Here is a 14,098-nt window from a genome sequence, read left to right as displayed (position 1 = left end):
CACCATCTCGGATCGCAAGACCCTGCAGCGGATAGTGAGGTCAGCTGAAAAGATCATCGGGGTCTCTCTTCCCGCCATCACGGACATTTACACCACACGCTGCACCCACAAAGCAAACAGCATTATGAAGGACCCCACGCACCCCTCATACAATCTCTTCTCCCTTCTGCCGTCTGGGAAAAGGCTCCGAAGCATTCGGGCTCTCACGACCAGACTATGTAACAGTTTCTTCCCCCAAGCCATCAGCCTCCTCAATATCCAGAGCCTGGACTGACACCTTAATGTCCTGTTGTCCTGTTTATTATTTATTGTATTGCCTGCACTGTTTTGTGCACTTTATGCAGTCCTGGGTAGGTCTGTAATCTAGTTTAGCTTTCTCTGTGTTTTTAACATAGTTCAGTCCAGTTTTTGTACTGTGTCATGTAACACCATGGTCCTGAAAAACGTTGTCTCGTTTTTACTGTGCTCTGTAGCAGCAGTTATGGTCGAAATGACAATAAAAGTGACTTGATTTGACTTCCTAAATGGACATTGACCTGTGAACATTACTTCACAATTTTTAATGTACAGTATTTGTTTTGTGTTTTTTTTGCATTATTTTAATCTATTCAATATATTGAACATACTGTACTTTAATCTATTCAATATATGTATTGGTTGAGTGAACTCGGCCTTTTCACCTCGTAGCGACGGAGGATGAGAGGTGACCTGATAGAGGTGTACAAGATGATGAGAGGCATTGATCCTGTGGATAGTCAGAGGCTTTTTCCCAGGGCTGAAGGGACTAGCACGAGAGGGCATAGCTTGTAAGTAGGTACAGAGGAGATGTCAGGGGGAAGTTTTTTACACAGAGAGTGGTGAGTGTGTGGAATGGGCTGCCGGTAACGGTGGTGGAGGCGGATACGATAGGGTCTTTTAAGAGACTCCTGGATAGGTACATGGAGCTTAGTAAAATAGAGGGCTCTGGGTAGGTAACCCGAGGTAGTTCTAAGGTAGGGACATGTTCAGCACAACTTTGTGGGCCGAAGGGCCTATATTGTGCTGTAGGTTTTCTATGTTTCTATACATACACTGTAATCAATTTATTTATTTATTATTTTTTATTCTAGATTATTTATTACATTGACTGCTGCTGCTAAGTTAACAAATTTCACGTCACATGCCGGTGATAGTAAACCTGATTTAGATTCTGAGGGTAATTATCTGGTGACACATTGTACGTACTTTGATAATAAGTTTACTCCGAACACACTGGTCGGGGGTGGGTGCGGGACATGCCTGTCGTCAAAGTCATGGTGTCACAGAACGTCCCACAGCAGAAAAATGCTCTTCAGCCAATCTAGCCCACGCTGAACTGCCTTGTCCCACCCGGCCTAGAAGCCACCAGATTCCTCCCAAATTTTCCTTTAGATGTTTGGGGAGGAGGGGGGGCTTGTAAGGACACCACCAAACCACTTCAGTTAGAAAAATTTGCCAAGAACAATCATGGCTGCCCACATCATACGACACAGCGCATAATGATGATTCCGTACAGCACGGCGCATGATGATGATGACGATGATGATGATGTGCCCTGAAATGGAACACTGTCAAAGTTCCAGAGGAACTCAGCAGGTCGGGCAGCATCTATGGAGAGGAATAAACAGTCGACGTTTCGGGCCGAGACCCTTCAGCAGGACTTGGAATAAATTCATTAATAAGTAATGCAAAAACAAAGAATAATGAGGCGGTGTTCACGAGGGTAATTATCTGCTCAGAAACATGATGGCGGAAGAGAAGCTCGATGTTCACAGACTGTCTGTACCAATCCCATTGGGGATGAGACTACGTAGCATCCACACCAGGACCACCAGACTCAAAAACAGTGACTTTCCCCAAGCAGTGAGGCTCATCAACACCGCCACCCACTGACCCTCCCATCCACACCCCCAATCACCCACTGACCCACCCCACCACACCCCCAGTCACTCACTGACCCACCCCTCCACACCACCAATCACCCACCGACCCACCACTCCATACCCCGCAATCACACACTGACCCACCCCACCACACTCCCAATCACCCACTGACCCACCCCTCCACACCCCCAATCCACCACTGACCCACCCCTTCACACCCCCCCAATCACCCACTGACCCACCCCTCCACACCCCCAATCACTCACTGACCCAACCCTCCACACCCCCAATCACCCACTGACCCACACCCCCAATCACCCACTGACCCACCCCTCCACACCCCCAATCACCCACTGACCCAGCTTCCACACCCCCAATCACCCACTGACCCACACCCCCAATCACCCACTGACGCACCCCTCCACACCCCAATCACCCACTGACCCACCCCTCCACACACCCCCAATCACCCACTGACCCACACCTCCACACCCCCAACCACCGACTGACCCACCCCTCCACACCCCAACCACCCACTGACCCACCCCTCCACACCCCCAATCACCCACTGACCCACCCCTCCACACCACGAATCATCCACAGACCACACCCACAATCACCCACTGACCCACCCCTCCACACCCCCAACCACCCACTGACCCACCACTCACCACCCCCAACCTCCCACTGACCCACCACTCCACACCCCCAATCACCCACTGACTCACCCCTCCACACACCCAACCATTCACTGACCTACCCCTCCACACCCCAATCACCCACTGACACACCCCACCACACCCCCAACCATCCACTGACCTACCCCTCCACACAGCCCTAACCACCCAATGACCCACTCCTCCACACACCTCCAATCACCCACTGACCCATCCCTCCACACCCCCAGCCACCCACTGACCCATCCCTACACACCCCCCATCACCCACTGACCCACACCCACAATCACCCCCTAACACACCCCTCCACACCCCCAACCACCCACTGACCCACCCCTCCACACACCCCCAATCACCCATTGTCCCACCCCTCCACACCCCCAACCACCCACTGACCGACCCCTCCACACCCCCAATCACCCACTGACCCACCCCTCCACACCCCAATCACCCACTGACCCACCCCTCCACACACCCCCAATCACCCACTGATCCACCCCTCCACACCCCCAACCACCCACTGACCCACCCCTCCACACCCCAATCACCCACTGACCACCCCTCCACACACCCCCAATCACCCACTGACCCACCCCTCCACACCCCGATCCCCCTCTGACCGACCCCTCCACACACCCCCTATCACCCACTGACCCACCCCTCCACACTCCCAATCACCCACTGACCCACCCCTCCACACCCCAATCACCCACTGACCACCCCTCCACACACCCCCAATCACCCACTGACCCACCACTCCACACCCCAATCCCCCTCTGACCCACCCCTCCACACACCCCCTATCACCCACTGACCTACCCCTCCACACAACCCCAACCACACACTGACCCAGCCTTGTACACCCCCAATCCCCCACTGACACTCCGCTCCACACCCCCGATCACCCACTGACCCACCCCTCCACACCCGCAACCTCCCACTGACCCACCCCTCCACACCCCCAATCACCCACTGACTCACCCCTCCACACCCCAATCACCCACTGACCCATCACTCCACACCCCAATCACCCACTGACCCACCCCTCCACACCCCAATCACCCACTGACCCACCCCTCCACACCCCAATCACCCACTGACACATCCCTCCACACCCCAATCACCCACTGACCCATCCCTCCACACCCCAATCACCCACTGACCCACCCCTCCACACCCCAATCACCCACTGACCCACCCCTCCACACCCCAATCACCCACTGACACATCCCTCCACACCCCAATCACCCACTGACCCATCCCTCCACACCCCAATCACCCACTGACCCATCCCTCCACACCCCAATCACCCACTGACCCATCCCTCCACACCCCAATCACCCACTGACCCACCCCTCCACACCCACAATCACCCACTGACCCACACCTCCACAAACCCAATCACCCACTGACTCACCCCTCCACACCCCAATCACCCACTGAACCATCCCTCCACACGCCCAATCACCCACTGACCCACCCCTCCACACCTCCAATCACCCACTGACCCGCCCCTCCACACCCCCAGCCACCCACTGACCCACCCCTCCACACCCCCCATCACCCACTGACCCACAACCCCAATCACCCACTGACCCACCCCTCCACACGCCAATTACCCACTGACCCACCCCTCCACACAACCCCAATCACCCACTGACCCACCCCTCCACACCCCCAACCACCCACTGACTCACCCCTCCACACACCCCCAATCACACACTGTCCCACCCCTCCACACCCCAATCACCCACTGACTCACCCCTCCACACCCCCAACCATCCACTGACCTACCCCTCCACACAACCCTAACCACCCACTGACCCACACCTCCACACACCTCCAATCACCCACTGACCCACCCCTCCACACTCCCAGCCACCCACTGACCCACACCTCCACACCCCCCATCACCCACTGACCCACACCCCCAATCACCCACTGACCCACCCCTCCACACCCCAATCACCCACTGACCCATCCCTCCACACACCCACAATCACCCACTGACCCACCCCTCCACACCCCCAACCACCCACTGACCCACCCCTCCACACACCCCCAACCACCCACTGACCCACCACTCCACACCCCCAAACACCCACTGACCCACCCCTCCACACACCCCCAATCACCCACTGACCCACCCCTCCACACCTCCAATCACCCACTGACCCGCCCCTCCACACCCCCAGCCACCCACTGACCCACCCCTCCACACCCCCCATCATCCACTGACCCACAACCCCAATCACCCACTGACCCACCCCTCAACACCCCAATTACCCACTGACCCACCCCTCCACACAACCCCAATCACCCACTGACCCACCCCTCCACACCCCCAACCACCCACTGACTCACCCCTCCACACACCCCCAATCACACACTGTCCCACCCCTCCACACCCCACCCACTGACTCACCCCTCCACACCCCCAACCATCCACTGACCTACCCCTCCACACAACCCTAACCACCCACTGACCCACTCCTCCACACAACTCCAATCACCCACTGACCCACCCCTCCACTCTCCCAGCCACCCACTGACCCACACCTCCACACCCCCCATCACCCACTGACCCACACCCCCAATCACCCACTGACCCACCCCTCCACACCCCAATCACCCACTGACACACCCCTCCACACACCCACAATCACCCACTGACCCACCCCTCCACACCCCCAACCACCCACTGACCCACCCCTCCACACACCCCCAACCACCCACTGACCCACCCCTCCACACCCCCAACCACCCATTGACCCACCCCTCCACACACCCCCAATCACCCACTGTCCCACCCCTCCACACCCCCAACCACCCATTGACCGACACCTCCACACCCCCAATCACCCACTGACCCACCCCTCTACACCCCAATCACCCACTGACGCACACCTCCACACACCCCCAATCACCCACTGATACACACCACCAATCACCCACAGACCCACCCCTCCACACCCCCAATCACCCACTGACCCACCCCTCCACACTCCCCAATCACCCACTGACCAACCCCTCCACCCCCCAATCACCCACTGACCCATCCCTCCACACCCCAATCACCCACTGACCCATCCCTCCACACCCCAATCACCCACTGACCCACCCCTCCACACCCCCAATCACCCACTGACCCATCCCTCCACACCCCAATCACCCACTGACCCACCCCTCCACACCCCCAGCCACCCACTGACCCACCCCTCCACACCCCCCATCACCCACTGACCCACACCCCCAATCACCCACTGACCCACCCCTCCACACCCCAATTACCCACTGACCCACCCCTCCACACAACCCCAATCACCCACTGACCCACCCCGCCAAACCCCCAACCACCCACTGACTCACCCCTCCACACACCCCCAATCACCCACTGTCCCACCCCTCCACACCCCTAACCACCCACTGACCCACCCCTCTACACCCCAATCACCCACTGACGCACACCTCCACACACCCACAATCACCCACTGACCCACACCCCCAATCACCCACAGACCCACCCCTCCACACCCCCAATCACCCACTGACCCACCTCTCCACACTCCCCAATCACCCACTGACCCACCCCTCCACACCCCCAATCACCCACTGACCCACCCCTCCATGCACCAAATCACACACCGACCCACCCCTCCACACTCCCCAATCACCCACTGACCCACCCCTCCACACCCCAATCACCCACTGACCCACCCCTCCAAACCCCAACCCCCCACTGACCCACCCCTCCACACCCCCAACCACCGACTGACCCACCCCTCCACACCCCCAACCACCCACTGACCCACCCCTCCACATCCCCGATCTCTCACTGACCGACCCATTCACACCCCCAACCACCCACTGACCCACCCCTACACACCCCCAATCACCCACTGACCCACACCCCCAATCATCCACTGACGCACCCCTCCACACCCCAATCACCCACTGACCCACCCCTCCACACATCCAATCACCCACTGACACACCCCTCCACACCCCAACCCCCCACAGACCCACCATTCCACACCCCCAACCACCGACTGACCCACCCCTCCACACCCCAACCACCCACTGACCCACCCCTCCACACCCCCAATCACCCACTGACCCACCCTTCCACACCCCCAATCATACACTGACCCACCCCTCCACACCCCCAATCACCCACTGACCCACACCCCCAATCACCCACTGACGCACCCCTCCACAACCCAATCACCCACTGACCCACCCCTCCACACACCCCCAATCACCCACTGACCCACCGCTACACACCCCAACCCCCCACTGACCCACCCTTCCACACCCCCAACCACCGACTGACCCAACTCTCCACACCCCAACCACCCACTGACCCACCCCTCCACACCCCCAATCACCCAATGACACACCCCTCCACACCCCCAATCACCCACTGACCCACCCCTCCACAACACAATCACCCAGTAACCCACCCCTACACACCCGAACCACCCACTGACCCACCCCTACACACCCCAACCACCCACTGACCCACCCCTCCACACGCCAAACACCCACTGACCCACCCCCTCCACACCCCAATCACCCACTGAACCACCCCTCCAGACCCCCAATCACCCACTGACTCACCACTCCACACCCCCAACCATCCACTGACCTACCCCTCCACACAACCTTAACCACCCACTGACCCACTCCTCCACACACCTCCAATCACCCACTGACCCACCCCTCCACACCCCCAGCAACCCACTGACCCACCACTCCACACCCCAATCACCCACTGACCCACCCCTCCACACACCCCCAATCACCCACTGACCCAGCCCTCCACACCCCCAACCACCCACTGACCCACCCCTCCACACACCCCCAATCACCCACTGACCGACCCCTCCACACCCCCAATCACCCACTGACCCACACCCCCAGTCACCAACTGACCCACCCCTCCACACCCCCAACCACCCACTGACCCACCCCTCCACACCCCCAATCTCCCACTGACCCACCCTTCCACACCACGAATCATCCACAGACCACACCCACAATCACCCACTGACCCACCCCTCCACACCCCCAATCACCCAGTGACCCACCCCTCCACACCCCAACCACCCACTGACCCACCACTCCACAACCCCAACCTCCCACTGACCCAACCCTCCACACCCCCAATCACCCACTGACTCACCGCTCCACACACCCAACCATCCACTGACCTACCCCTCCACACCCCAATCACCCACTGACACACCACACCACACCCCCAACCATCCACTGACCTACCCGTCCACAGAGCCCTAAACACCCAATGACCCACTCCTCCACACACCTCCAATCACCCACTGACCGACCCCTCCACACCCCCAATCACCCACTGACCCACACCCCCAACCACCCACTGACCCACCCCTCTACACCCCCAATCATCCACTGACCCACCCCTCCACATCCCCAATCACCCACTGACCCAGCCCTCCACACCCCCAACCACCCACTGACCCACCCCTCAACAAACCCCCAATCACCCACTGACTCACCCCTCCACACCCCAACCACCCACTGACCCACCCCTCCACACAACCCAATCACCCACTGACTCACCCCTCCACACCCCAAACACACACTGACCCACCCCTCAACACACCCCCAATCACCCACTGACTCACCCCTCCACACCCCCAACCACCCACTGATCCACCCCTCCATACCCCAATCACCCACTGACCCACCCCTACACACCCCAATCACGCACTGACCCACCCCTCCAGACCCCCAACCCCCCACTGACCCACCCCTCCACACACCCCCAATCACCCACTGTCCCACCCCTCCACACCCCAATCACCCACTGACCCACCCCTACACACCCGCAATCACCTACTGACCCACACCTCCACACCCCAATCACCCACTGACACACCCCTCCGCACCCCGATCCACCCACCGACCCACCCCTCCACACCCCAATCAACTACTGACCCACCTCTGCACACCCCAATCACCCACTGACCCACCCCTCCGCACCCCGATCCAGCCACTGACCCACCCCTCTACACCACAACCACCCACTGACCCACCCCTCCACACTCCCAATCACCCATTGACCCACCCCTCCACACACCCCCAATCACCCACTGACCCACCCCTCCACACCCACCCAATCACCCACTGACCTACCCCTCTACACACCCAATCACCCACTGACCCACCCCTCCACACCCACAATCACCCACTGACCCACACCCCCAATCACCCACTGACCCACCCCTCCACACCCACAATCACCCACTGACCCACACCCCCAATCACCCACTGACCCACACCCCCAATCACCACTGACCCACACCCACAATCACACACTGACCCACCACTCCACACCACAATCACCCACTGACTCACCACTCCACACCCACAACCACCCACTGACTCACCCCTCCACAACCCCCAATCACCCAGTGACCCACCCCTCCACAACCCCCAATCACCCACTGACTCACCCCTCCACACGCCCTATCACCCACAGACCCACACCTCCACATCCCAATCACCCACTGACCCACCCCTCCACACCCACAACCACCCACTGACCCACCCCTCTACACCCCCAATCATCCACTGACCCACCCCTCTACACCCGCAATCACCCACTGACCCACCCCTCAACACCCCACCAATCACCCACTGGCCTAACCCTCCACACCCCCAATCACCCACTGACCCACCCCTACACAACCACAACAACCCACTGACCTACCCCTCCACACCCCCCATCACCCACTGACCCACTCCCCCAATCACCCACTGACCCACACCTCCAAAACCACAACCACACAGTGACCCACACTACCGCACCCCCAATCACCCACTGACCAACACCCCCAATCACCCACTGACCCACACCCCCAATCACCGACTGAAGCACCCCTCCACACCCCAATCACCCACTGACCCACCACTCCAAACCCCAATCACCCACTGACCCACCCCTCCACACCCCCAATAACCCATTGACTCACCCCTCCACACACCCCCAATCACCCACCGACCCACCCCTCCACACCCCCATTCACCCACTGACCCACCCCTCCACACCGCAATCACCCACTAACCCACCCCTCCACACCCACCCAATCACCCACTGACCTACCCAGCTACACCCCAATCACCCACTGACCACACCCACAATCACACACTGACCCAACACTCCACACCCCCCATCACCCACTGACCCACACCCACAATCACCCACTAACCCACCCCTCCACACCCCCAATCACCCACTGACCCACCCCTCCACACCCCAATCACCCACTGACCCACCCCTCCACACACCCCCAATCACCCACTGATCCACCCCTCCACACCCCCAACCACCCACTGACCCACCCCTCCACACCCCAATCACCCACTGACCACCCCTCCACACACCCCCAATCACCCACTGACCCACCCCTCCACACACCGATCCCCCTCTGACCCACCCCTCCACACTCCCAATCACCCACTGACCCACCCCTCCACACCCCAATCACCCACTGACCACCCCTCCACACACCCCCAATCACCCACTGACCCACCCCTCCACACCCCAATCCCCCTCTGACCCACCCCTCCACACACCCCCTATCACCCACTGACCTACCCCTCCACACAACCCCAACCACCCACTGACCCAGCCCTGTACACCCGCAATCCCCCACTGACACTCCGCTCCACACCCCCGATCACCCACTGACCCACCCCTCCACACCCTCAACCTCCCACTGACCCACCCCTCCACACCCCCAATCACCCACTGACTCAACCCTCCACACCCCAATCACCCACTGACCCATCCCTCCACACCCCAATCACCCACTGACCCACCCCTCCACACCCCAATCACCCACTGACCCACCCCTCCACACCCCAATCACCCACTGACCCATCCCTCCACACCCCAATCACCCACTGACCCATCCCTCCACACCCCAATCACCCACTGACCCACCCCTCCACACCCCAATCACCCACTGACCCACCCCTCCACACCCCAATCACCCACTGACACATTCCTCCACACCCCAATCACCCACTGACCCATCACTCCACACCCCAATCACCCACTGACCCATCCCTCCACACCCCAATCACCCACTGACCCATCCCTCCACACCCCAATCACCCACTGACCCACACCTCCACACCCCCAATCACCCACTGACCCACCCCTCCACAACCCCAATCACCCACTGACTCACCCCTCCACACCCCAATCACCCACTGAACCATCCCTCCACACGCCCAATCACCCACTGACCCACCCCTCCACACCTCCAATCACCAACTGACCCGCCCCTCCACACCCCCAGCCACCCACTGACCCACCCCTCCACACCCCCCATCACCCACTGACCCACACCCCCAATCACCCACTGACCCACCCCTCCACACCCCCAACCACCCACTGACCCACCCCTCCACATCCCCGATCTCTCACTGACCGACCCATTCACACCCCCAACTACCCACTGACCCACCCCTACACACCCCCAATCACTCACTGACCCACACCCCCAATCATCCACTGACGCACCCCTCCACACCCCAATCACCCATTGACCCACCCCTCCACACCTCCAATCACCCACTGACACACCCCTCCACACCCCAACCCCCCACAGACCCACCATTCCACACCCCCAACCACCGACTGACCCACCCCTCCACACACCAACCACCCACTGACCCACCCCTCCACACCCCCAATCACCCACTGACCCACCCTTCCACACCCCCAATCATACACTGACCCACCCCTCCACACCCCCAATCACCCACTGACCCACACCCCCAATCACCCACTGACGCACCCCTCCACAACCCAATCACCCACTGACCCACCCCTCCACACACCCCCAATCACCCACTGACCCACTGCTACACACCCCAACCCCCCACTGACCCACCCTTCCACACCCCCAACCACCGACTGACCCAACTCTCCACACCCCAACCACCCACTGACCCACCCCTCCACACCCCCAATCACCCACTGACCCACCCCTCCACACCCCCAATCACCCACTGACCCACCCCTCCACAACACAATCACCCAGTAACCCACCCCTACACACCCGAACCAGCCACTGACCCACCCCTACACACCCCAACCACCCACTGACCCACCCCTCCACACCCCAACCACCCACTGACCCACCCCTCCACACCCCAATCACCCACTGAACCACCCCTCCAGACCCCCAATCACCCACTGACTCACCCCTCCACACACCCAACCATCCACTGACCTACCCCTCCACACAACCTTAACCACCCACTGACCCACTCCTCCACACACCTCCAATCACCCACTGACCCACCCCTCCACACCCCCAGCAACCCACTGACCCACCACTCCACACCCCAATCACCCACTGACCCACCCCTCCACACACCCCCAATCACCCACTGACCCAGCCCTCCACACCCCCAACCACCCACTGACCCACCCCTCCACACACCCCCAATCACCCACTGACCGACCCCTGCACACCCCCAATCACCCACTGACCCACACCCCCAGTCACCCACTGACCCACCCCTCCACACCCCCAACCACCGAATGACCCACCCCTCCACACCCCAACCACCCACTGACACACCCCTCCACACCCCCAATCACCCACTGACCCACCCTTCCACACCACGAATCATCCACAGACCACACCCACAATCACCCACTGACCCACACCTCCACACCCTCAATCACCCAGTGACCCACCCCTCCACACCCCAACCACCCACTGATCCACCACTCCACACCCCCAACCTCCCACTGACCCACCCCTCCACAACACAGTCACCCAGTAACCCACCCCTACACACCCGAACCACCCACTGACCCACCCCTACACACCCCAAACACCCAGTGACCACCCCTCCACACCCCAACCACCCACTGACCCACCCCTCCACACCCCAATCACCCACTGAACCACACCTCCAGACCCCCAATCACCCACTGACTCACCCCTCCACACCCCCAACCATCCACTGACCTACCACTCCACACCTCAATCACCCAGACTGACCCCTCCACACCCCCAACCATCCACTGACCTACCCCTCCACACAACCTTAACCACCCACTGACCCACTCCTCCACACACCTCCAATCACCCACTGACCACCCCTCCACACCCCCAGCAACCCACTGACCCACCACTCCACACCCCAATCACCCACTGACCCACCCCTCCACACACCCCCAATCACCCACTGACCCAGCCCTCCACACCCCCAACCACCCACTGACCCACCCCTCCACACACCCCCAATCACCCACTGACCGACCCCTCCACACCCCCAATCACCCACTGACCCACAACCCCAGTCACCCACTGACCCACCCCTCCACACCCCCAACCACCGAATGACCCACCCCTCCACACCCCAACCACCCACTGACCCACCCCTTCACACCCCCAATCACCCACTGACCCACCCTTCCACACCACGAAACATCCACAGACCACACCCACAATCACCCACTGACCCACCCCTCCACACCCCCAATCACCCAGTGACCCACCCCTCCACACCCCAACCACCCACTGACCCACCACTCCACACCCCCAACCTCCCACTGACCCACCCCTCCACACCCCCAATCACCCACTGACTCACCGCTCCACACACCCAACCATCCACTGACCTACCCCTCCACACCCCAATCACCCACTGAGACACCCCACCACACCCCCAACCATCCACTGACCTACCCCTCCACAGAGCCCTAACCACCCATTGACCCACTCCTCCACACACCTCCAATCACCCACTGACCGACCCCTCCACACCCCCAATCACCCACTGACCCACACCCCCAACCACCCACTGACCCACCCCTCTACACCCTTAATCATCCACTGACCCACCCCTCCACATCCACAATCACCCACTGACCCAGCCCTCCACACCCCCAACCACCCACTGACCCACTCCTCAACAAACCCCCAATCACCCACTGACTCACCCCTCCACACCCCAACCACCCACTGACCCACCCCTCCACACACCCCCAATCACCCACTGACCCAGCCGTCCACACCCCCAACCCCCCACTGACCCACCCCTCCACGCACCAAATCACACACTGACCCACCCCTCCACACTCCCCAATCACCCACTGACCCACCCCTCCACACCCCAATCACCCACTGACCCACCCCTCCAAACCGCAACCCCCCACTGACCCACCCCTCCACACCCCCAACCACCGACTGACCCACCCCTCCACACCCCCAACCACCCACTGACCCACCCCTCCACATCCCCGATCTCTCACTGACCGACCCATTCACACCCCCAACCACCCACTGACCCACCCCTACACACCCCCAATCACTCACTGACCCACACCCCCAATCATCCACTGACGCACCCCTCCACACCCCAATCACCCATTGACCCACCCCTCCACACCTCCAATCACCCACTGACACACCCCTCCACACCCCAACCCCCCACAGACCCACCATT

Source organism: Hypanus sabinus (assembly GCF_030144855.1).
Source record: "Hypanus sabinus isolate sHypSab1 chromosome X1 unlocalized genomic scaffold, sHypSab1.hap1 SUPER_X1_unloc_4, whole genome shotgun sequence".
In the NCBI taxonomy this organism is placed as follows: domain Eukaryota; kingdom Metazoa; phylum Chordata; class Chondrichthyes; order Myliobatiformes; family Dasyatidae; genus Hypanus; species Hypanus sabinus.
The sequence above is the reverse complement of the archived record's forward strand: the minus strand, read 5'-3'. Positions refer to the sequence as shown.